The sequence below is a fragment of the Lontra canadensis genome, unplaced genomic scaffold, assembly GCF_010015895.1.
Source record: "Lontra canadensis isolate GAN:19392208 unplaced genomic scaffold, GSC_riverotter_1.0 scaffold97, whole genome shotgun sequence".
In the NCBI taxonomy this organism is placed as follows: domain Eukaryota; kingdom Metazoa; phylum Chordata; class Mammalia; order Carnivora; family Mustelidae; genus Lontra; species Lontra canadensis.
Window position 1 is genome coordinate 2,336,287 of NW_022631091.1, and position 26,827 is coordinate 2,363,113.

A 26,827-nucleotide genomic window follows, 5' to 3' on the forward strand; every position below is an offset into this window, starting at 1 on the left:
AGTTGGGCGGTGGCATCACAGTCTCGGAGGCACACCTGTGGGGTCCGGTCATGGCCACACCTCCCAGCCTTCCCCTCTGCTTGTGAGCTCTACTGCTTCCAGTTTCTTTCTGGGCTTTTCCTCTGCCAGTCCGGTGACCCTGTGGCGTGTGTGGAGCCTGGGGGGACATCACTGTCCTCTCTCTGACCATTTCCCCTTTGCTGTGAGCACAAGCCCAGAACACACAGGGTAGCTCTGGGTGAGTCCACTACTTAAACAGCCGGACGCCTCACATTAAAGCCTGAGACACAGTGGAAGGCAGCGCCAGTGACATTGCGGGGGACGTTAGCATCGTGATCTTCTCAGCATGAAGATACCACTGGGTGGGGGTCATTCTCTTGGGTCAACATGTTCTTGTTGGTATTTTGGGATGTTTTCCTTTTAACCACCCTATATTGTCAAACTTAATCAGCCTCACTTGATAGACAGCACTGTCAGCCTTTACCTGTGTTGGTTTCCCAGGGCTGCCAGGACGATGGATGTTTATGGTCTCACACTTCCCGTGGCCAGCAGGCTGACATGCAGGTGTCCACAGGGCTTTGCTCCCTCTGAAACCCACAAGGGAGGACCCCCTGGCCCTTTCCAGAGGCTGGTAGCCCCAGACATTCCATGGCTTGTGGCAACATCTCCCAAATCTTCACATGGCATTCTCCCCATGTCTTTTCATGTAGTCTTCCTTCCGTGTGTGTGTGCACATCTCCGCATCTAAATTCCCCGTTTGTAAGGATGACAGTCATATTGACCTGGGACCTACCCACCTATGACTTCCTCCTAACCTGACTGCCTGTGCAGAGACTAGTTCCAAATAAGGTCACATTCTGAGGTCCTGTCGAGATATGACCAAACTTAAAATAGTTACTCAAGTTGTTCCAGTTAGTTTACTTCTTTAAACCACCAGTAAAAGTTTATCACATTTTTAATGTGGATTTCAAGTAGATGTCAGGTGATGCTGTAGAAATACAACTGTGTAACTTCTCAGTGAAAGATAAAAATGAGAACAAGCCAATGTAAAACCAGTGATTTCAAGGTAGGCTCTGCGGTCAGACTTGGGTTCTAATCTCATGTCTTCTACTCACTAGCAGTGTGACATTAAGGTTAGCCTATTGTTGGGTCTCAGTGTTCTCATCTGTAAAACGGGAGCGAGATCTTCAGCTTATAAAGGAAACTAAGGAATTAATTGAGGGAATTAAGTTACTTGATCCGAGTCAAATAGCATAGTGTCTTGCACATAGTCAGTTCTCTATTGGTGTTATGTTTATTGAAACTGATTATTTCTTTGCTTCTAACAAAATCTTGATTAGTCTTAGTAGAATATTAAAATATGTCCTATGATGTATTCTCTCATATGTCCTCTTTTTTCCCTTGTGAATGTAGGGCATTACATGCTGTTCACTAAGATACGGGTAAGCAAACCCAAATCTCATCTTGTCACCTGTCACCATTCCGTAGGTTTGGGCGGGTTTACTTGTGAATAGACTGGAACTGGAAGGCTGGACAAACTTGATCCTGAGTGCCATAGGCATAGCCTGCTAGAGGACCCTGGGGTGTCAGAAAAGCCGAGGATGGAGAAAGCAGGTGTGGGAAAACGCCATAGTTAAGAGGGCAAGAGACCAAGAATCCAAGGATTGGAAATAGGCATCCAGCAGGGCCCGTTACTAGCTGAGAGGTGAGCCTGAGCCTGCTGTGGGTGGGGACGTGGGCCCAGAGAGGGACTCAAGAAATAACCGGTGGAAATTAAAGCCATTCGGTTTTAGGCATAATTGATATGGGGAAGGCTGGAGACAGACATCCTCAGAGAGGCTTATAAGCATCATTGGAAGACGGGCTGCTCATTATCAAGCATCACCTGCCTGAGCCATGGAGTTTACGAAAGAATGAGGTGGCAATCTCCGTGGTTTGATCTCAGGAATGTTACACAGGTCCTGAGAAACTCACCAATCCTTTCTTACCTCTTAAGTGATGTCCTTGGCTTCCAAACGTTCTGCATAATTTATCCCTCTTAGGAAGGGAAAACCCTTCAATCTGTTACTAAACATTGATTCCAGTTATGGGTTGGCGTTATCGAAGTAGAGTTTTAACAGGGAATGGGAGCCTGAGGATATGTGGCATCTGGATTAGGAGCAATCCCAGTGCTGGAGGAGTGTCCATGCATCCCTGACATCATCTTTTGACCATATGCAGCTCCACCAGAAAATCAGGGACAGAGCTCTGCTCCCTTCGTGGGGCCATAAAAATCGTATTATAAATGTTGATTATGCTCTTAGGTAGCATACAGAAGCCATTATAAACATTTGTGCAGCTGAAACATAATGCATTGACTGTAAAAACAACACAAAACAAGTTTGTCAAAGGTTCAGTAACCTCTTTCCTTCACTCAGTGACAGATGTCACCTGCTTAAGTCACTTGATCATTGGCTGCCCAGAACTAAGTTCTGACGTTTGTAATTGGTCCATCTGTCAGCATCACGTATCTTTCTTAAGGTGAGGGGAATTGTGTTTGATTTTTCCCTTGGGTCTTATTTTTATTTCATTGTGTGCTTACCTTTTTGTCCAAAATCCACATAAAATAGGGCCCCTTGGAAAGGTTTTACTTTTGAAACAAAGAAGCTCGGAACTTTTCTTTCATCTTTTGTGTTGAGAAAAAGTAGAATGTGCTTTAATCATGAGGAATATATATCAAGCCACAAACTCAGAATAGATATACAAATATAAACAAGCTGGAAGTGGACGCCCAGTCATTTGCTGAAGAAATAGGCCATATGTATTATTTGGGGTTTTAGGAAAGGCAGGATGAAATTTACTTGGAATTCGTATGGGTGATACTTAAATTGTACTCTTAAAGGTATCAAAAATTTTGCACTAATGATATAAAATAGGCTTTATTGAGAATAGAAAGCCATTTAAATCCTGAGAAGAATCAAATTTTTGACAGAGTGAATCACCCAAATATCCTCTAGAACTTTAAGCAAAATAAATAAATAAATAAATAAATAAATAAATAAATAAATAAAAATAAAAAATTTTAATTAAAACAGCCCTTAATTAGACCAGTGTGGTTCATGGGGCTTTGGTGGTACTGCTTTGCAAATCTAGCTAGCAAAAGGTTTTAAAAAACTATGCTAGCCTTAACATTAACTCTGTTTTATGAAAAAGAATGAATTTCAAATATTAATATCCTATATTAATATTTAAATATTCATTTAAAAAGCCATTTTTAAAATAGCTCAGTTAAGGATTTTTTACAACATAGCTCATTTGTATGACAGACTCTTGCCCACATTCGCTCATGTATAATTCTTAAAATGAAAACTGTGAAATTTCCAAGCACACCTGATGCATGTTTATGTATTCAAACTTCAAGATGACTTGCCTTTGGCAGGTCTTCTGAGTGATGTGAACTATGGTGGTCATTTTTGTTGTAGCACCTGCCCTGATAACCCATAGTCCAATGTGTTTTTTGCTTTTAAAATTAGTTTATTCACTTGGCAAATATTTATTGAGTACCTATAATTGTTGGACATTGTCTTGACATGGGGTTCAGCAATAAACCAGTCAAAATCCTTTGTTTACAAAGCATAGGGATGTGGAGGCTGACAGTACGTAAATGCAGAAGTATATTACGGAGCATGTTGGAAGGCAATAATTGCTAAAAGATCAAGCAGGGAAGCAGGGTTGGGAGTGCAGCGGGGGTGGGGGGGCATGCTAGCATAACCAGGGTGATGAAGGACCATCCTACTGAGATGTTAGAGCACAGAGAGGAAGAGTGTCTGGCATGTTTCAAGAAGAGCACGGTGGCCAGTATCCCCGGTGGGAGGGAGGAAAGAAAAAGGAGCAAGGTCGTGTCAGCGAGGTCATGGGACTAGCTCCTTTAGGCCTTGAAGGCCATCATAAGGACTTTGACTTTTGCCTGGAGTGATGGAGGAGGAAAGGGTGGAGCATTTGAGCAGAGGAATGACACGGTCCAGCTCGTGGTTTAGAGAGACCCCTCTGGCTGATGTGTTAAGAAGAGATATAGGGGAACAAGGGTCGGGAAAGGGAGGTCATTTGGGAGGTAGACACATGAACACAGGAGAAACATAATGCTGGCTTAGACCAGTTCAGGAATGGGGAAGGTGGTGAGATGTGGTTGAGTCCTGGCATGTGGTGGCTCCAGCAGGAGGAAGGAACAGAGAACCTGTGACGTACGCACCTGGCCATGCCTGCGCAAACTCACAACAGTCCCTCATGTTTGTAACTTACTCTGTTCCCTTACACCGTCTGACCCACCTGTACACCAGGAATAGCGCCCAGTAAAATCCAGGAACATGTTAGCTCTGTCTGTGGCTCTCACCCAGACCTGTGCTGTGTCCTTGCTTTTCTTCTCTGCAAACTGCTCCTTCCTCCCGGTTTCTAACCCTTTAGTGCCTTCAACAACTGAGTTTTACTGGCTGTTTCCTGGCCTTCTGTGTCCACAGGGCAGCCCAGCAGGCTCAGGGGCCCTGGGCTCGGACATCACCATGTTTTACTCATGCTTACACCCCCCAATAGCTAACATAACCGAGTGTTAATAAATATTTTAAGGTGAAGGAATGAGTGAGTGTATTTTTCTGAGGAAGTTGTTGATGTCACTCTTTCTTCTGAAAGTGTGGCTAATGATAAATATCTGTGCCAGGAGGCAAAGGATAGTCACTTTGGACAGGGTGGACAGTGACGTAAACCGAATTCCTGGGCATGAACATGCCCATATTCAGGGTCATTTTTAAAGGGTATTGCCCTCAGTGGGCCCTGTTTACCTTGGCTCATAAATAAGGGACTTTGCTTAGAAGACCTCTAGGGTCCCTCTAAGGGATAATGTTCTGTATTTATAGAGCTGTGTTAGTTTTTGTCATACCAGTTTGCTATGATGAAATGAAGATGTCTTGGGGAGCATTGGATAAAAGTCAAACGGGGGGAAAACAGTCATGGAAAGAAAGGCAGGTTTTCTGTAATGAACTGCTTATAAAAATGATGGAGATGTGTATTTGGGCAGGTGAAGATAGCTGGGGGAATTTAAAGTATGAGAGATCACATTTGTTTAGGGAATGTAGTTTTTAAGGACTAAGTCTATGTAAAAAAAGATTCTTCAAGAGGTGATTATGTCAGTTATTAAAAAATGTTCGTGCCTTGGGTGTGCAAATATCAAAGTGTGGAATTTCTAATCTCTTATGATGTGATTCAACAATTGTAAGGTACCAATGAGACTCTCAGGGATCTCAAATGTATTGTGTGAAATTTTTAGCTCAAAATAATATGAACGTCCTGACACAGAATAAAACAGAAATACTTAGAATTAACATTTAAATGTGTATGCATAAATAAATGTATGTATAAGCAGCTATTGACATGTGTAAGTAATTGTGTATATATACACACATCTGTTTGTGGCCCCTGAACAATTTTTACTGGCCTTGACATTCACCAGTCCCAGGAGTGTGCTCAGTATCATAGAACTCTATCCAGACCCGCATATTTTCAGCATTTTTATTTTCCAACACCATTTCGTTACAGTTGTAATATGCCAGTTATATCATGAGTTGCAACTCCATGCACAGTCACCTTTATAGCACTATTTCAACCTAGATAATAATTCCCTTGGGGAAAAGACTCTTGTCCTACATTGTCTTTGTCAACCCAGAGAGACTAGTGTGATATCTTGCCAGGAGGAGTTGGAACTCAATAAATATTTATTCAATGAGTTGTTGGGAAATGAATAAGTAAACACAACAGAAATTTACTAGCAGACTGGTAATTTTGGAATACAAGACAATGAAAGCAGGAGCAGGGATGCTTTTATGTTGGTTAAAATCCTGGACTATAGAATCAGACCTGATTTCATATCCCAGCTCTGCCATTTACAAGCTAAATAACTTCGAGCAAATTACTTAATCTCATTAAAGCTCAGTTTTCTTATCTATAAAACAAATGAGTTTTTCTGAAGGTAAAATGAGGTAATGCTTAGGAAAATTTTCAGCACATGGTAAACTCTGATTACCGTTAGCTATTTTTATGAAAAGTAATCATCACAAAAATATTACATTAGTGAAATCATATAGACCTCCTTTCTTTTTTTTTTTTTTTTGTTAATCCTTGGCATTTGCACTGAAAGATGTGGATTTATGAATGGTTTCAGTGGGAAAAGGAAGATCTAAATTCCCAAGGGGAACACTCCAGAGCAGTGTGTAGCCAAAGAAGGGTGGAAGAAAGGGTTTGGAGCATCAACAGATTTTCTGGACATCTGAGGATTCCAAAGCAGGTTCATTGCATGGAGATTTTGACTTGGATTTGATTGCATTAGGACAAAATTGAGCTCTTGAAAGAGGGAAGCCATGGTTGATGTTGAATGTAGAAAAGTAATTTTGCCATGTGCACTAAGGAATAAGTGAAGAGAAGGCAGTTTTTCAATCAAGGTCTAGAGCTAAGATTAGGGAGTTACTCACCAAGTGACCAGTGGAGGCAGAATTACGGGCTTAGAAATTGAAAAAATAACAGGAATTGATGTTTGGGGAGGTGACACTGTCACAGGGGGGTTCCTTCTGGGAAATTCTCCAAGTAGTTTGAACACATTTCAATTTAAATAGCTCACTTTGTACTGTAATTATTTATCTGTTGTTGCTTTCCTCTCTAGAGAGTGTGGTAGGACACAGGAACTATTAAGCTATGATTTGGAAATGTGCCCAGTGGGGCTGGGTTTGGAGATGGAAGTGCTCCAAGGACTCCCAGTTGGGGTGGGGCAGGGTGAAGGGCAGATGCAGAAACAAGTGGTTGCATCAATGATTAGACGTTATCCTCATGGGGAGCCAAGAAATGTTGTTGAAGTGTAGTCATGGTATAAGCATAACTGCATTTGGAAATACCCCCCTTCTAATAGAAGATGAATAGGAAAACACTGATGGCAGAGAGACCAGAAAATAAGTTATTATAGTCTTCAGGTCAGAGGTAAGGAATGCCTGTGCTAAAGATTCTGGTAGGGTAAATGGGAGCAAGGAATGGACAATAGCGATGAGTTCAAAGGAAGAATCCACAGCAGGCAATGACAGATCTGAATTCAGATAAATGTGTAAGTGTAGTAGAAGGAAAAGAAGGAATTTATACCCACTGAGCTCTTCTTTTTGCCTTCTGAAGTAGAAAGCAGAGATATTTCCTGAGAATAAGGAGGCAAGGATGGATTTGTGACCTCCAGAGTGTGGGAAAGGTGTGGGATGGGAGAGGGGACGTATCTAAATCACATAAAAGAAATGCTGGGGGCGCCTGGGTGGCTCAGTGGGTTAAAGCCTCTGCCTTCGGCTCAGGTCATGATCCCAGGGTCCTGGGATCGAGCCCCGCATTGGGCTCTCTGCTCAGTGGGGAGCCTGCTTCCTCCTCTCTCTCTCTGCCTGCCTCTCTGCCTATTTGTGATCTCTGTCAAATAAATAAATAAAATCTTAAAAAAAAAGAAAGAAAGGAAATGCTATGTAGCCCTGACATGCAGATTTGCATGGTTCCCCTTGCTGCCAGGGCTTAAGAGAGAAGCAAGCTGACAGTTTAGTTGATCCAGGTTTGGGGATTTGCAGAGAATGTCAGGGAAGGCGCTGACCCAGCTAAGCAGGTGTTCAGCATTTGCTGGATGAATGAGTGCGCAGTTGGACCCCAGGGAAAAGGAGTTTATCAGGCATATTGTACAAGAAAATATAGAAGTCTGGAAACAAGAAATTCGTCTTGTTTTCTAAGACATCTCTTATTTGGGAAAGTCTTCTGTGACCCCAGGTATGTCCAGTACCACATTATGTCTCAATGGCCCCAGTCCTTTTGCCGCATTCTGCTTAGTTATAACCAATAACCAGATTGTTCATGACTGTTCATGTGATGTCTACTTCCTCACTGGCCCGTCGTCTCTGTTTTGTTGATCATTATATCCTAAATGCCGACACACTGAGAATACAATAAATCTGTAGCGCTCAATACATATTCTAACTGACAGAATGACATTTTTATATGTTTTGTTGCTTGGTGGTGTCTGGTAAGTTTTTGTGAGTTTGCTTTAGTTAGGAAGAAGACTAATAAATTTCAAATGGTTCTTTATTGGGATATAGGTTCTTTCTGGCTCATAATGGCAGGAATTTGTGTATTTACTTCGGAATTGCGTGGAAATCTCACCGTGTTTAGATATACAAATAAATATACCTAAAACCAGCTTCTGGGTAACTTAAATCTAGACTGTGTTATTATTTAGTTACACTCAATGGTCTTTGTAGTTTCTTCTTTACCCCCTTATTACACATTTTATTATACTAAGTGTTTTAAACCAGCTAATGCCCATTAAGTGGCACACGATATGTTTTATTATAGAAATGAATGTTTGCTTTAAGAACAGGTGCTTCCTATTTGGGGTTTGAAACAAAGAAGCGTATATTTTGCTAGAATACATCTGGTATCAGTTCTATTACAAAAAGTGAAAACATTAAAAAAATTTTTTTCAGATATCAAATGTGTATGTTTGTGATGTCTGATTTCTGAATGCTTATCCTAGCATCTTCTATTAAAATCTAGAAGTGTTATTAAAAGGCATATTGTTCTGTAGATTGCCTACATAACTTGATATATTTTAGTTTAATAGATAGGAAGCTTGTGCCACATGTACTATGTGGTCTTCATGCTTCAGTTATGTTTAGACTTTTGATCAATGTATTTCTGTGACTGGTAAACTTTCCCTTTTTAATGACTTTTTTGCATCCTAAAGTGTTACTTTTCTTAGCAATACAGAATTCAATATTGAGTCTATCAAATGAAACCAATCTTAAAATCATAAAGAAATATGAATATATATTTCTCAAAACAAACTGTTTTATATTAAAAATTATTCTATATTTCTTCCCCTTAAACATCAGATATTATTCACAATATTGCTAAAGAATATTTTTATTCACCCAATACTAATCTGTGGCTTATTTTTGGAGCAAGTTACACAGCACCTATCTGTCCTCTATCAGGTTGGATCTCAGATCGTCATAATTTGGTAGGTAAATAGATGCTGATGGTTTGTGCTTCTTTTTCTTTTCATGCTTCTGAGTATTTGTCTCATTCACTGTGTTTTTTTTTTTTAAGATTTTATTTATTTATTTGACAGATAGAGGTCACAAGTAGGCAGAGAGGCAGGCAGAGAGAAAAGGGGAAGCAGGCTCCCCGCTGAGCAGAGAGCCCAATGCGGGGTTTAATCCCAGGACCCTGGGATCATGACCTGAGCCGAAGGCAGAGGCTTTAACCCACTGAGCCACCCAGGCGCCCCTCATTCACTATGTTTTAAACCAGATATCTTGGGGATCTATCACTGTTTGAGATTATCTAAACATCTGATTTACCTTCATCAGGTAGCATAAACTATCCAAAATGATATATCTCCCACATATACATTAGCCAGAAATTTATTTCATGAAATTATAATGAGGTTGTCATATAATCAACCTCACCAAGAATACTGTCAAAACCAAGGAAATCTGCACCAATCTTCCTTACTGAAATATTGTGAAGATTAATGAGGCATTTGTAGTTAGATTGTGCAGTTCTTCCAGGAAATCTCAAAGCAAGAACAAGATACCACTTCCTTTTGAAAGGCATCTGTTTCACTGTCAGACCAAACTTAAAGCAGTCAGAATGATACACACTCCTGAGTAACTTCCTGCTTCCTTGGACATGTCAGAGTATTGATGTTCCAAAGTGACAGGACTCTAGTAATGAAGGAACCAAGGAGGTAGGAAAAATTGTTACCCAACTTTCAATCAAATGACAGATCATGAATAGATAGATTTCAAAGAAGAGAAAGCCAGAAATCTATGGTATGTATACATAGAAAGCTTGCAGACAAGTTCGTGGAGGACCAGCCATCCTTACCTACATCCTATTCATTCCCTAATTGCAAATGAGACACATTTTAACTCATGTAAAATGTACTAAGGTACATTTTAACTAATTTTATTCATTAAAATAATATGCGATATATTGCAACCTTATGAACTTTAAAGAAAATCTATTTATTACTGAGAGCTAGTCAGGCATTCAAGATAAAAAGCCAGGAGTCGTCCTTGGTTTCTCTCTTTCCCTTACCCCCAAGCCATTAGTGGGCACCATTGGTATTTACGCTCTCCAAATGTATCTTAGACCCATCCACTTCTCTCCAAATCCATCGCCACCATCGCCTCTTGTCTTAAACCCTGCAACTGACCCCATTTGTCCCTCCACTTTCTCTTTTTCCACCTGTCCCCCATCCAATATTCCCAAGAAGCAAAAATGAGCTTAAAATGTCAATCAGATCATGTCACTCCACTGCAATGACTTTTCATCACACTTTTTAAAAAATCAAACTCTTTACCTTCTTCTTGCTGCATAAGTTCTGTCCATTCTAGAGTCCTTCCTGTTCCTTAATAACTCTCAGCCAGGGGCGCCTGGGTGGCTCAGTGGGTTAAGCATCTGTCTTCGGCTCAGGTCATGATCCTTGGTCTTGGGATTGAGCCCCATGTGGTTCTCCCTGCTTAGTGGGGAGCCTGACTCTCCCTCTCCCTCTCCTTCCTCCCCTCCCCCATCCTTCATGGTCTCTCTCAAAGAAATAAATAAAAAATAAAAAATAAAAAAGCCCTTGGAGCCATTTCCTGCATGAAGGCCTGGGGACCTCCCCAGTGCTTTTCCCTCTGTGTGGAATGGCTGGCTCTTTCCCACCGTGTAGATCTCAGCTTGAATATCACCCCCTCCAAAAGGTCTTTCTTGACCCCTCTTTTTATCATTGTGAACATCTCCCTCCCCACATTATAATCTCCGTTGCAATTTATTATGGTAAATGCTATTAATGAAGCCAAAGTGTGTCTCTGTTAGGGCGCTTACCAGAAATTGCCATTTTTGTCTGCCTGCCTATTTCACCTGTCCCTGAGAGAGTGTAAGTTCTCTGACGGCAGGATGCATGCCGATGTGGGGAAGCCCTGGCTCCCAGCCCAGCGCCGCGTGTGCACACAGCATCAATGCCGTGCATTAATGAATGAATGGTCACAGGAAAAATGCCAGTAAGCTGGATATATGTTATGTGCCTAGCACATTTACGTAGAAGTAGTTGGATGTGAGGTCTGACAATGGCCATTTAATTAAATTTTCAAACTCTGTATGTAGCCATGCCATGCAAACAGTTCCTTCTTGTGTGAGTTAGATTTTTGGTGAAGAGGGCCTCATCTTCTTTCTTTCTTTCCTTTTTTTTATGAGATTATTTATGTATTTATTTATTTATTTGACAGAAGGAGAGAGAATGAGCGCAAGTAGGCAGATCATCAGGCAGAGGCAGAGGGAGAAGCAGACTCCCTCCTGAGGAGGGAGCCTGATGCGGGGCTTGATCCCAGCACCCTGAGATCCCCACCTGAGCCGAAGGCAGATGCTTAACCCACTGAGCCACCCAGGCACCCGAGAGGGCCTCAATTTCTCCTCTGAAAGGAAAGAAATGAGAGCCGTTGATGTCTACATTGTCTTCCTGCTCTGAGGCCCTCAGCCGTTTTGGAGCTATCCTGAGGTTGTGCAGGTGCGGCCTACCCATAGAAGCCACTAGAAACACCATGTGGGGCTAAGGAATGTCTCTCTGAATGAACACGTGCGTACAGTGGGAGAGGCTATCTGTGGGGAGTACATTGGTATTTCCAAACTCTATTTGGGGCACACACGTAAGGTTCCACGGAGCAGGTTACCCTGCAGCAGGCTGACAGTATTGAACCTGCTGTAGCTCACTGGTCCCCATTGTCTCATTAGCAGGAATCTCAGCTGCTATCAAAGAAACCAGCTGCTTTCCTCAGTAGCAAACAAGCACACGAATGTTTACACAGTTTTGCTCCCTTCGCTTCCCCCTCTCACTTTCATCCCTAGCCACTTCACCCAAGGAGGATCATGCCAAATAAATATCAGATTAAGAAAATGCTTCTCAAAACAAAACAAAAAGAAAGAAATGAAGGAAATTCTTCTCATTAGTTGTCTGTTCAGAACAACTTCGGAAGCGATCTGGGAGCATGCAGCAGTGTCTTTTCACAGACTTTTATCTCCCACAAGTTGTTGAAAGAGCTAAATGAAAGTTCCTGTCATTAATCCTTGTTCTGAGCACCGTAAATCAAAGGAATGAAACACTTCTCCTCACAATTCAGATCCCAAACAGGTAAAAATTACAACATAAAACAAAATTTAATACTGGCATTGCCCCTGTCACCCGACCGTATATTCTTGACTGGAGTCATCAACAAGAGGGTCTGGGTGTGCTGTAATTCAACATCGTTTCAAAGCCTGTGGGTTTGGCAAATACATTTCATTTTCAATATTTCTATACGTAAAAGCGAATTTGGGTCAAGATGGGGATGTCATTCTTACTTGACTCTAAAAGCTAAAAAGTGCTGGTTTTGATGCAGTCTCTACCACTCTCCGCAATTTCCCTTCGTCACGACAGCTTCCCTGACATAAATTCAGCTTGTAAAGCCTGAACGTCCCTCACTGTCGCGGAGCATTCCTGGGGAAGGCTTTTCATTTGCAGGTTGCACTTGACGCCAGTTCTAGGGAGGGAAGGCGGCGAGGAAAGAAGTGGAACGGGGGGGAATGGCGGCGAGATCCCGTCTGGAGCCCTGAGTGGTGTGTGGAGCCTCCTGCCGCCTTCCCTATCTGCGCTGCAGTTCTGCCCTTTACCAGATGGGGGTCATGGGCCACATGGTCAATCCTTGTACCCTGCGAAGCCACTCATTGCGTACCAAGAGCCGGCAGTGATCGGACGTGCCAGCCTCACACCAACCACAGCGGAGCCGCGAGGATCTGTGAGCATCTGCGGACTCGCCCAAATGCCGTGGGAGGAAACCAGTGTCTGAGCACAAAGAGTTTATATACAGCGTGAAAGAGGAGCCACGAAATGTCGCAGCCTCAAATTCCCTGGCAGTCACCTTTCTTGGGATTGTAGATTCATGGTAGCCGTGCCTCCTCCTCCAGAGCTGTACCCCGAATTTCAGAGGGGCCCATAAGCAGGGTCCATATTTTCTTAGGAAATGTGGGTCAAAAGAAAACAACCTGCCTGCAAAGTAAATTTTACTGGATGAGGTTTTTAATATTGCCAAACCGCAAACGATTATTCTTTTCTGTACAATTATCACTAAGGGTGGGAGGAGCGCAGGCCTCTCTTACTAAGCCCCACTCTGCCCTGCTTTTGTGAAGTCAAGGGCAAGCTCCTCCTTTTCTCTGAAGGTCACTGCATCTCCGAGGCTCCTGTAAAGGGGACCTGCCTTGCGTTCATGCTGCCTTTCCTCTCTCCCTTCCCGTGTCTTTGTCTGCACTGTCACCAGACAACTCACGGTTCTCTCAAGAGACACATCTGTATTCCTCTGACTCAGAAGCCACGTGTGGTCATGAGGGCTCCAACCCCCATGTGGGACAGGTCAGGATGGCAGAGGGCAGAACACTGGGCCAGAACCTGAAAACCAGCATCTAGTTCCAGTTCTCTCATTGGTTTTAAGACTTTTGGCAAGTCTCAAATTTTCAAAACTCAGATTTCCTCATCTAAAAGACATGAAGAAACCGGATCCGGTGATCTTTGGATCATTTCTAGCTCTGCAGGGATTCATTGTAAAATAATGTGTCCTCAGCGTCCTATAGAGCAGTTGAAGAGTGAAGCGTCTTAAGGCCACGACTCTTGCTGGAGGACAATCTTCAGGATGGCCCACTTCAGCTATCCAGTGGACTCTGCTCCACATTTTCTTCCAGAGTCCAGTTCCTTCATTGGCTACTTACCGTGGTCATATCTGAGAGTCCACTACGATCTAAACAAGCCGCGCCCTCTCTCTTAACCCCAGCGTGGAATCATGTGTCCTTGCAACGACCTCGACCAGCTGTGTCTCCATTATACACCATGAACTGAACGTGTTGCTTTGGTGCAACCCCTGCACTTGCAGAAGATTGGGCTTATGCAACAGACCGCCTCTACCCTCTGACTCCACCTGGACAGCATCATCAAAGTTCAAGTGTGACGTTCTCCCGGCTTGAAAGGTGAGGAGATTTCATAGCACAGCTGCCGCACCCACCTACCCAAGGCCAAGTATACCGTCTAGAGATTCTGTGTAGTGATCATACAAAAGCCGGGGAATTACCTACTCAATATTTGAATAGTCTCCTGTACATAGCACGCTAATGAAAACCATGTGCTCTGACATAGGAGAATCCTGAAATCCTAAAACTGCCATCATGATTTTTTAAATTTAAATGCTTATCGTGGTGTTTAGGAATCCCAAGTATTTATTAATAGATGACAACTTTTTATAAATCTGATTCTTTTATGTTTAATCCACCATATAATACTCACATAAAAACTGTGAACTCAAGAATAAGAAATAGGTTGGAAGGGTCCCTGGTAGGGAGAAACTTAATATTAAACCTATACCATTGACAAAGGAAAAAAAAATCCAGAAAACAGATAACTGAGCATTGTTTCCAGTGGGGTCCAGCCCCAACCCTGGCATTAGAGCTGACATGTCACAAGACAGCAGACAGGCCGTGTGTCCCTCTGACTTTAGTTCTTTGTTGCAGAATTAGTCAAAATGGATCTGCCCTAAATAGTTCACATTATTGTCTTGAAACTCAAATGAGAGAATGTTTGTGCAAGTTCTCTGCAAGTGTGATGCTCTGCTCTTCTCTCGCCATCCCGCGCATGGTGACTCTTGTTTTAATGGTAGCCACTGTTTATAGGACTCACTCTCGCTCCCGTCCTCGTACCGCATATTGGTTGATGGTATGTTTGATGAGACGATGATGATCCTACTACTGTTTAGTAGCAAGCCAGGCAGTTCTTTCGTTTGAAATCCTACATCATCTTGTCTTTAAAGTTGTTAACTTTCCTTCTAAGATGCTCTTCTGAGTTCTTACCCCTAGATCAGATAGATATTCCAGTATCATCCACATTTTTTCAGGTGTCACTCAGCATATTTATGATGCAATAAGTAGGGACTAATAAGGTATTAGAAAGTCATCAGTAACACTGCTTTTTACAAAACATCAAAAATCACTTGTATGTGTTTGTATGAATGTTGTGTGTGTGTGTGTGTGTGTGTACAAATGATGCATCTTTTGAAAAACAGAAGAGTAACTGTGGGAATCCCACTATTTAGGCAGAGGCCATGAAATGAACATGGTTTGCAGTCAGGAGAGAGTTACACGTTTTGTAAAGAAAGAAAGAAAATGAAAGTCTCAAAATCTACAAATTTACTCAAGTTATTGAAATATCCCTTAGTGATTATTTTCTAAATTTGCTCTCAATCAGTTATCCTTTTTCTTTTGAAATTTTAGAAGACAGTTTTGGAGAATTTGCTGCAAGTAAAATCCTAAGTAATAAAATAGTTTAAAACTGTAAAAAAACAAACAAACTATAAAATAGTTTTAAATTTTAAAATAATGGGTTTTACAGACTTACCAAAGCTTAAATCAAAAAAGAATGTTGCAACCATCATTTCTCACTGCAAATGTAGGGTGGGATGCTACCATATGTTATCTCTATAATGAAACATAAGGGGTACAGTCGTATAATTAATAGCAAGCCATTTTTACTTTAAAAATTCCCCCCAAAATGTTGAAAATATATGTTTTCTTAGAGGAATTCAAAATATAATGCCAAAATAAATTCTGAAAAATATAGCAACCTATGAATGTTACTGTTATTCTGCTTTAAGAAAATCAGTATACAAAATTTAAGACTTACAAATTAATATTACAGTTCTCACAGATTCTTTGCTTTTATTTCCTTATATAATTTTTAAAATTGTGAGCTTGCCTCCTTCATTTACGATTCATTTTGTAACCAGTTTTCTTCTGGCATGTGGTATCTCTCCATTATACAGCACTGAAAATGTACTAGTTTCAGTGAACTCTTTGAGTTTCATTAAATACAAATATTAGTTGTTATACAGAATTTTCTGCTTTGTTCCTGTTTCCTATTGGCATGCCTTCTACTTTCTCCAATTGTAATGATGGTGATATCAATAATAGCTAATATTTATGTAATGCTCATATATTTCTAAGAACCTTATGTTTCATCCTCAGGGCAGCCTTATGAGGTAGATATTGTCACCTCCTGTCTTAGAGAGATGAAGTCACTTGTCCATTTTATACATAGTTATCAGTGAATGGCCCTTGTGGGACTTGAAACTGGCCACCACCCCCAGAGTTCATGTCCCAAGTCACTCCCATTGGTTAGGGTTCCATAACAATAGCTATCTTGCCCTGGCTTGCTGTGACTGAGTCTTACAGAAGTAAGCTCTCTGGCATTCAAAATCTGTTTTCTGCCTTTTGCTGAAAACTTAGAGAAAATAAGTGTATGTGGTAGAATTTCAAGTGCATTACTATAGCAATCCGAGTTGACTTTGTTGTGATCTTGTGTCTTACCTGGAGTATGCGTTGTACTGAGTCCAGACAGTCAGGCTGCTGGTTAAGGAGCTGAAAATATGTATTTGGGAGCCGTGAGCCAACAGACAAGAACTCAGGCTATGGGAGGGACCCCGTCACCTTCATGTAAATTGCTGCTATGATCTAAGCTCAATTATCTTAGTAATAATTAAAACGTGATATTGTAAGCATAAACATGCCCTGATGTATAACAAATGAATAACATGTATTATGACATGTCTTAAAATACAAGGTGATGTTGTGATAAGCACAATAGGACTACACAAGAAAATTCATCATCTGGAGTTTACCCAAATTCATCTGTACAGGATATCTGTTCTTTATGCATTGTTTTGTACTTTAAACGCAATAAAGTGTTTACAAAGCGTAAAGCACTCTACTCATTTTTCATGTTTTACTTCAGCTTTTCCATTTATTCTTTTTGCTCTCTAAACCACTTTTCACTGAAGATAAGTTTGCTGACATACAGCATAATTACTCATTTTTTTCTCAGTTATTCAATTCTGCTCACGATTTTTGTATACTAAAAAACAGTTTTGTTTAGTTTATTCTTCATAATCACCTCAACATTTTTTTTGCTATCGATTTAGCCCTATTTTTAGGAATAGTTGGATCTAAAACAAAGAATTTAATTCAAATAAAATCTCCTTCCTCCCTCCCTCCCTCCCTCCCTCCCTCCGTTCCTTCTTTCCCTCCCCAAATATTATTACTACCATACTGAGTGCCATGCTGTGAACACAAAGCTACAGTAACAAACCTGCCCTCGGGACGTCCCATGTGCACTGAGAACACAGTATATTATGAGAACAGAGTAGGACAGGAGGATGCACGGGGGTGGGTTTTCGAGACAGGATTTGAAGCACGGGGGTGTGCAGGAAGGCCGTGGCTGCACAGGGAGGCTGAGCAGAGAGAAGGCATAAAGATGAAAAAGAACAAGTGTGTATTTGAGAAAACTTGAGAACGTGAGGCAGTGGGCGATTCACTGTAGTGAAAAATGGCGGTAAGAGGCACAAGACAAAATTAGGAAGGATGATTGCTTCCAAAATCTGAAAGGCATTGTGTACCATGTTTAACATTAAATTATATTCTGAAGGTCCCCAGATCCGATAGAGATTGTTATGCAGATGAGGAAGACTTCTGCGTTTTAGCAGAATGACTTTGGGAACAGTTGTGAGGGTGAACTGCCGTTGGACGGTGCTGGACAGCGTCGACGAGTCTAGCCGTAGTACGAACAGAAAAAAATCGTTGTCTTCTGGGTGGAAAGACGAGAAGAGCTTGAGAGACGTTTTTAAGTAGCATTGACAGGACTTTACAACTGATCAGGGTTGAGTAGGTGAGAGAGGTGGTTGAAAATAGCTCTGTTTTCCTGATTAAATGACTTGGTATATGGTGCTGTCATTAACTGTTGTGAGTGTCATAGGAAAAAGAGCATGTTGAGTACAAAGCTAATTCAGATTCAGAAATACTGAGATTAACAGCGTGAAGGTATCCAGGTTAAGACATTGGGTAAGAAATGGTAATAAAATGCAGGAGGTGAGAAAAAGAACTTAAAATCAGATTTGTAGATATGAGAACCACTGGCATTTTAGTCTGCTCAGGCCTCTGTAGCAAATGACCACAGACTCAGTAGTTTAAACAACAAACATTTATTTCTTAAGGTTCAGGGGACTAAGAAGTCCAAGATCAGGGTGCCAGTAGTTTTGGTGTCTGGCTGCCTTGTTGCTGTGTCTTCATATGGCAGAGAGCAGAGAGAGAAGGAAGCAAGTTTTTGTGTCTCATCATATGAGGCGCTCATCCCATCATAAAGGCTCTACGCTCAAGGCCTGATCACCTCCCAAGGGCTCACCTCAAATACCATCGCACTGGGGTTGGGAGCTCAGAATATAAATTTTGGGAAGACACAAACATTCTGTTCATGACAATTGACATGTAGGTGTTAATTGAAACCCCAGGCAATTCGCTGGCTTCTTGGGAGTGTGAGTAAGATGATGGGACCAAGGATTAGATCTTGAGGACAGCCAAAACTTCAAATACAGAACAAGGAGAAGGAGCAATTGATACGAACTGAGAAGTGTTCAAGGAGGTAGAGATTGTATCAAATACCTTTTGATACAAAATGAAGTACGATAGAATGTTTTAAAGTACTCCTGTTTAACAAAACTCAATAAAAGAACAACCGTTCATGATTAAATACTAAAGTCATTGACAGCAGATTTGACACAAGGCACATAGCTGCTTTCATTTCTATTATTTAACATTATTTTAGATGTAATAATGTAATAAGACAAGAAAGTACAATGTATAACATAAACAATGAAAAGAAAATTATTGTTGTATGACTATATTATATACCAACAAAAATAACCCCAGGATACTCAATTAAATATTATTAGAAATATCAAATGAATTTGGTAAGATGGATGAATATAAAATAAATGTACAAAACGAACGTGCTTTTCTTTATATCAATGACCAGTTGGAAATAAAAACAGAAAAAAAATCACAAAAATTAAAAAAAAAAAAAACCTGCATAGTTCCTACGAAAAAATATAGCAGGAAATTTCAAGACTTAGGTAAAAAAAAAAAAAAACTATAAAAATGTATTAAACATAAATATAATAACATTTATATTAGTAGGATTTTTATTATATTAACATCAGTAAAGGTACTTTAACTGTAGATTAAAGATGAAGGATAGATCCAGAGAAAATATATTTGTAAACATTTGGCAAGTAAATAATATCACCAACATAAAAATATCTTTTTCAAATTGAAAATAAAAAGGTAAATAGCACAAATAAAAATAGAGCAAAAATTTAGCCAAATAATAACTGTGAATTATTTTAAAGTTGATATTTAGAAGTTGTTGTTCTATTAAAGTAGTACAAATTAAAAATACAAATGAAATACCGTTTTCTGTCATCAATCTTACAAAATTTTTAAACATCCAGTGAATAGCCAGTCTTAGCCAGAGCTGGGTCGATATTTACCTGGTGAGGTCAGGATGGCCGTTGGAATTCTAACATTCTAGTTCATATACATTTGCAACCTTGAGCCCCTTCTTCTTTCAGAACCCTACTCCACTCTTCTCTCTGTGCAGACCCTTCCAATTCCAAAATGCAGTAGTTAGAGGACAAATGCATGACACCTAATGTTCTTGAATGTCCCTGCCTTGCTTGTTAAATATGTGGAATATTATCCCTGGGGAAGAGTGTAGTAAACTAGGTGATGACTTATAATACAGATGGGAATACAAATCGCTAAAACGTTTTTGTAGACTTACGTGACTGTCTATTATTTTTTAACACTTTAATCACTTTATTTTTTGATCTTATAAAAATAAAAGCACTCACATATAATCACATATGTATAACTATGTTTATAACAACATAGTTTAAATACCCAGACACTATAAACTACGTGAATGCCTATCAATTAGAAAATGACTGAATGAAATATAGTATATTTATATAATGGAATATTTTATACCTATTTAAAGAATAGATTAGATGTAATGTGTTGACCTGGAAAGATGTCCATAATGCATTGTTTTAAAACAGCCATGTGTAGAGTAACATGTACTTTTTTAAGAAAAAGAAGCCGGTCTCTCTGTTTCTCTGATTCTTACGCTCACACACATGTACACACAGTGTAGGTAAACATCTGTATATATGGTGGGCAGACTGAAATGTAGGGGGAAATACATTCCCAATTGTGGGATGAATGGGTGCAAATAGATATACAGAGTATTATATTTCTCTTCATACAACTGTGTTTTTTAGATTTATTTAACAAGCTTTTTATTTTTGCCTTTCCAAAGAAAAAAGTAGGGGGGAAAATAAGGTCAAGATAATGCCATTCTTTAGAGCTGAAGCAAACTGATTATAGTTGAGAATGACGAATTCAATGTAAGTTGTATCATATGGTGGAAAAAGAAAGCAATAAAAATTTAGACTCGCCAAATAATACCATATTTCCTTTTATTGACCAAGTTCCTCCAGACCACTGATTTCTAACATTTTTAAGGGTGGAGAGCCCTTAGGAGAGTCAGATGAAACTCATTTCTCAGTTAAAAGTGCATGAATTTTCAAATCCATCAATTGCATGTAACTGCTAGGTTTTATGAGCCCCTGTTCTAATATGATTTTTTTTTGTTAAAAGAAGTTGAAAATAAGTTTAAAACAAATACTCTCTGATTATGTCTTCTTTCCTTATTGCTTTTTTCCATTGTTTTGATGATAACCAATCTTTAGCATCACCTGATTTCTTAGGAAGAATGTTTATTTTCCTGTTAAAAAATTAATACTAATTCAACCCAGTTTTGCCAGGGCAAGATTCCTTTACTCTCCTGTTAAATTTTCCGCTCCAACCAAACCATACTATTAGTAATTCCCCAAACGCAGTCTAAATTCTGGGAGTTGTTTTCTTTAATCACCTTTGCCTCCGCTTAAAATATCCTGCTTGTTGCCCATTCCCTGGCCATCTTATTGCTGTCTATTGAAATCCTACACATTCTTCTAGTCCCATGTCCAAAGCCACCTCTTTAACTAAATTTTCCTCCAGTCCCTCAGCTAGAATGACTCTTGCTATACTCTGAACCACAGCTCCTTGTTTTTATTTCCATCATATTTCCTACCTCATCTATATAATGTTATGGTTAATTGTATGATGTCTTATCCCATTTCCTGGCCTATTAGGTCCTTGAGAGCAGAACTCGTATCTTGCTCATTTTAAATCTGCTATAGCACTTAGCATAGGACCTTGCAAATAGTAGACCCCAATAAATGTCCAATTGAATTGATTTTGAGCTGACTTCAGTAGGAGCCTGAAACATAATAGCTTTTTTGGCTTTAGGGTTTTTTTATGCAATTTTGCCTCTTCTCTTCAAAGATACCTCAGTCAATCTACACAAACAGTCCATAATTTTTATTTCTAGCTTTCAAATTGTATCCTACTTTAGGTAATTCTAGTAAATGTATCTATTTATTTTTATTTTTTAAAAGATTTTATTTATTTATTTGTCAGAGAGAGAGAGAGCACAAGCAGGGGGAGCTGCAGGCAGAGGGAGAAGCAGGCTCCTAACTGAGCAAGGAGCCCAGTGTGGGACTCGATCCCAGGCGCTGGGAACATGACCCAAACCAAAGGCAGACACTTAACCGACAGAGCCACCCAGGCATCCAAATGATATGTATTTATAAAAGAAGAGTGAATGTTATTTTTTTCTATTTTATTTATTTATTTGATAGTCCTTTTTTAAGTGGTGCAAATGAATTTATATTACTTTTAAGTTGTTTGATGTAATTTCATCTCTTAGTCATTTGGAATTTTGATATACTTTTATAATTTACGTGATTTGTTTTTAGTTTTAGTTTAAGTGACAAGTCATTTTTTGGTGTATTCTCTTATTTGGATAAATAATATGTATGACACAAGAATACTAAAGATAGCTTAATGCAACTTTATTTTTTTTTTAAAGAATTTATTTATTTATTTGACAGAGATCACAAGTAGGCAGAGAGGCAGGCATAGAAAGAGAGTGGAGGAAGCAGGCTTCCTGCTGAGCAGAGAGCCCGATGCGGGGCTCAATCCCAAGGCCCTGGAATCATGACCTGAGCCGAAGGCAGAGGCTTTAACCCACTGAGCCCCCCAGGCGCCCCAGCTTAATGCAACTTTAATGTCACTTAAGTACTTTCTATTTAACAGTAATTAGAAAGTTTACTTAAATAATATAAACTTAAACATGTACTAAAATCTCCCCCTACTCACCCTGGGCTTTAAAAATCTAGTATTGGCAAATAATAACCAGGCCGGAAAAATAAAACTTAAAATATTATCAGAAAGTAAGAAACTGCCAAAAATTTATATTTAGAAGCAATAAAGTTCTGAGTGTTAGAAACCCATGTAATTTAGCGCTTACAGTTAACAGACTGATAGTACAGGAACTACTGTCATTGAGCAAGTTCATAATGCTAAGAAAGTTCAAGGTCTTCTCAATTCTAGTTCTCATCAAAGTTATGTGAGACACACACACATATTTCCGGTGTAATCGCTGGCATAACTTTAATAACAATGCATACATATTTCATCTCAACAGGGCCCAAACACAAGTCTATGCCTATATTATCCAGTTTCCCATTGTCTCACCTAGTCCCTAAAACATAAACAGTGGAACATTTTCATTCCTTTGGCTCTTCAGAAAGCAGTGGAGATCTAATTGCTTTTTTGCCTTTACATTAAGATAATATTTCAATTGGATACTGTAGTGATGTTTTTCTATCAGGACCAAATAAGATAGGTTCAGACATAGATCATAAGTATGGCAGAATTAAGGGAAAATAATAATACCCTGGTTTATACATTCATTTGTTTGCTTGTTTATTTAGAATCTCTAAACATATTTGTATATTAATTCTTTTTTTTTCATTTTAGAAACACATGGAATGACAACAGGGAAATATTGTTTTATTTATTCAGCCTATAGATAGAAAAGGAAATGCAGTTTGGCTATTGTGGACATTGCTGCTATGAACATTGGGATGCAGGTGCCCCTTCTTTTCACTGTCTGTATCTTTAGGGCAAATACCTGGTAGTGCAATTGCTGGGTCATAGGGTAGCTCTATTTTTAGGATCTTAAGGAACCTCCATACTGTTTTCCAGAGTGGCTGCACCAGCTTGCATTCCTACCAACAGGGTAAGAGGGTTCCCCTTTCTCCACATCCTCTCCAACACTTGTTATTTCCTCTCTTGTTAATTTTTGCCATTCTAACTGGTGTAAGGTGGTATCTCATTGTGGTTTTGATTTTTATTTTCCTGATGGCTAGTGATGTTGAACATTTTTTCATGTGTCTGTTAGCCATTTATATGTCTTCTTTGGAGAAGTGTCTGTTCATGTCTTCTGCCCATTAACTCACTGGATTATTTGTTTTTTGGGTGTTTGAGATCTTGGATACCAACCCTTTATCCATAATGTCATTTGAAAATATTTTCTTCCATTCTGTGGGTTGCCTCTTAGCTTTATTGACTATTTCCTTTGCTATGCAAAAGCTTTTTATCTTGGGTGGAGGGATGGGGAAATTGGGTGATAGGTATTAAGGAGGGCACGTGTGGTGATGAGCACTGGGTATTTACATGCAATGAATGAATTGTTGAATGCTACATCAAAAACTAATGATGTACCATATGTTAACTAATTGAACAAAATTTTAAAAAATTAAAAAAATGAAAATTAGGCTGACAGAACCCAAGACAAAAACAGAAAGGGAGGCAAACCATAAGAGACTCTTTTTAAAAAAAAAAAAAGATTTTATTTATTTGAGAGAGAAAGAGTGAGAACCAACATGAGAAGCGGGAGGGTCAGAGAAAGAAGCAGTCTCCCTGCTGAGCCAGAAGCGGGATGTGGAACTTGATCCCAGTACTCCAGGATCATGGCCTGAGCTGAAGGCAGTTGCTTAACCAGCTGAACCACCCAGGTGCCCTGAGAAACTCTTAACTATAAGGAACAAATTGATAGTTGCTGAAAGGGGAGGGTGGGGGTGAATGGGTTATCTGACGGATGGGCATGAAGGAAGGCACTTGAAGTAATGAGCATTGGGTGTTGTATGCAACTGATGAATCACTGAATTCTACCTCTGAAACTAATAATACAGCATATGTTAATTAAATTGAATTTAATTTTAAAAGTTTAAAAATGAAAATAGTACAAGAAAAGGCCGTCAAAGTAATTTAAAAAAAAGAAAAAGAAATGCAAAAGAAAACCATACTTAGTTCATTTAAGATTTGATTCTGTCAGGTTTGCATCAGTTAAACTAAATACAGATTTATAAACATTGCTAAGCATCAGCTGTGTGGTGGACACTAAACCTAACATAAATAATAGCTATATATGGCTCTGCCTTTAAAAAGCTCATTACACATTACTATGCAGCCATCAGAAGAAATGAAATCTTGCTATTTGCGATGACGTGGATGGAACTAGAAGGTATTATGCTGAGTGAAATAAGTCAATCAGAGAAAGACAATTATCATATGATCTCCCTGATATGAGGAATTTGAGAGGCAATGTGCAGGGTTTGGGGGGCAGGGAAGGAAAAAATGAAACAAGATGGGATTGGGAGGAAGACAAACCATGAGACTCTTGATCTCACAAAACAAACTGAGAGTTATAGGAGGGAGGCGGGTATGGAGAGGGTGGTTGGGTTGTGAACATTGGGGAGGGTATGTGCTATGGTGAGTGCTGTGAAGTGTATAAACCTGGCAATTCACAGACCTGTATTCCTGGGGCTAATAATAAATTCTATGGTAATTTAAAAAAAAAAAGCTCATTACACATGATCCATAATAAACCATACTACAAAAATGAAAATACTGTGGCAATTTGTACAATAGGAATATAAGTGAGGATAGAAAGCAGGACTGGGAAACAATTATTTTTAGATTGAGAAAGAATTTAGGATAAATTTCACTGAGGAGATATCTTGGGCTTTGAAGGAGAGATTTAACTGAACAGAGAAGAAAAGGGATCACTACCAAAAAATGAAACACTTGGGTATAAATCTAACAGAATATGTACAAGATCTATAGGAGGAAAACTACAAAACTCTGATGAACAAAATCAAAGAAGCACTACATAAATAGAGGGATATTTCATGTGCATGGACAGGAAGACTCAATGTCATCAAGATATCAGTTTTTCCTAACTTGACCTACAGATGCAATACAATCCCAATTTAAATCTTAGAAAGTTATTTTATGGACTCAACCATCTTTTTCTAAAGTATATATGGACCCAGAATAGCCAACACGGTATTAGAGGAGAGAGTTGGAGGGTTGACACCACCCTATATCAAGATTTACTATAAAGCTATAGTAATCAAGACAGTGTGGAAAGAGTAGACAAATGGATCAGTGTAACAGAATACAGAGCCCAGAAATAGACCCCATGACATACTGTCAAGAGATCTTTGACAAAGGAGGAAAGGCAACACCGTGGAAACAAAAAGAGTCCCTTTAACATAGGGTGCTGGAACAAATGGACATCCACATGCAAAAAAAAAAAAAAAAAAAAAAAGAATCTAGACATAGACATTCACCTTGTGCAAAAATTAACTCAGAATGGATCATAAGCCTATATTTAAAATGCAAGAGCATAAAACTACTACAAGATAATATAGAAGGAAACCTAGATGACTTTGGCTATAGTGATGACTTTTAGATATAACACTGAAGATATAATCCATGAAAGAGATAATTGATAAGCTGTATTTCATTAAAATTTAAAACTTCTGCTCTGCGTCAATTGAGAGGACCATGTGGTTCTTCTCTCTTCTCTTATTGATTTGTTCTATCACATTGATTGTTTTGCGAATGTTGTACCATCCTTGTAACCCAGGGATGAATCCCACCTGCTCATGGTGGATAATCTTTTTAATGTGCTATTGGATCCTGTTTGCTAGGATCTTGTTGAGAATCTTAGCATCCATATTCATCAGTGATATTGGTCTGAAATTCTCCTTTTTGGTAGGGTCTTTGCCTGGTTTGGGGATAAGGGTAATGCTGGCTTCATAAAGAGTCTGGAAGTTTTCCTTCTGCTTCAATTTTTTGAAACAGCTTTAGGAGAATAGGTGTTATTTCTTCTTTGAAAGTTTGGTAGAATTCCCCAGGGAATCCGTCAGGTCCTGGGCTCTTGTTTTTTGGGAGGTTTTTGATCACTGCTTCAATCTCATTACTAGATATCGATCTATTCAGGTTGTCAATTTCTTCCTGGTTCAATTTTGGGAGTTTATAGTTTTCTAGGAATGCATCCATTTCATCTAGGTTGCTTAGCTTATTGGCATATAACTGTTGATAATAAATTCTGATGATTGTTTCTACTTTCTTGGTGTTAGTTGTGATCTCTCCTTTTTCATTCATAATTTTATTAATTTGGGCTTTCTCTCTTTTCTTTTGGATTAGTGTGGCCAATGGTTTATCGATCTTATTGATTCTTTTAAAAAACCAGCTTCTAGTTTCATTGATACGTTCTACTGTATCTTTGGTTTCTACCTCATTGATCTCTGCTCTAATCTTGATTATTTCCCTTCTTACGTGTGGAGTTGGTTTCATTTGTTGTTGATTCTCCAGTTCTTTAAGGTGTAGAGACATCTGGTGTATTCTGGATTTTTCAAATTTTTTGAGGTAGGCTTGGATGGCTATATATTTCCCCCTTAGGACCGCCTTGCTGTATCCCATAGGATTTGGACTGAAGTGTCTTCATTCTCATTGGTTTCCATGAATTGTTTAAGTTCTTCTTTGATCTCCTGGTTGATCCAAGCATTCTTAAGCAAGGTGGTCTTTAGCTTCCAGGTGTTTGAGTTCC

The 26,827-nt window shown here is 39.4% G+C and overlaps 1 protein-coding gene across 3 annotated transcripts in view; it reads left to right on the forward strand.

The window, feature by feature from the left end:
- The window catches only part of PACRG (parkin coregulated), a 496,713-nt gene that overhangs the window by 183,093 nt on the left and 286,793 nt on the right, over positions 1-26,827 (forward strand). The window lies entirely within an intron of this gene.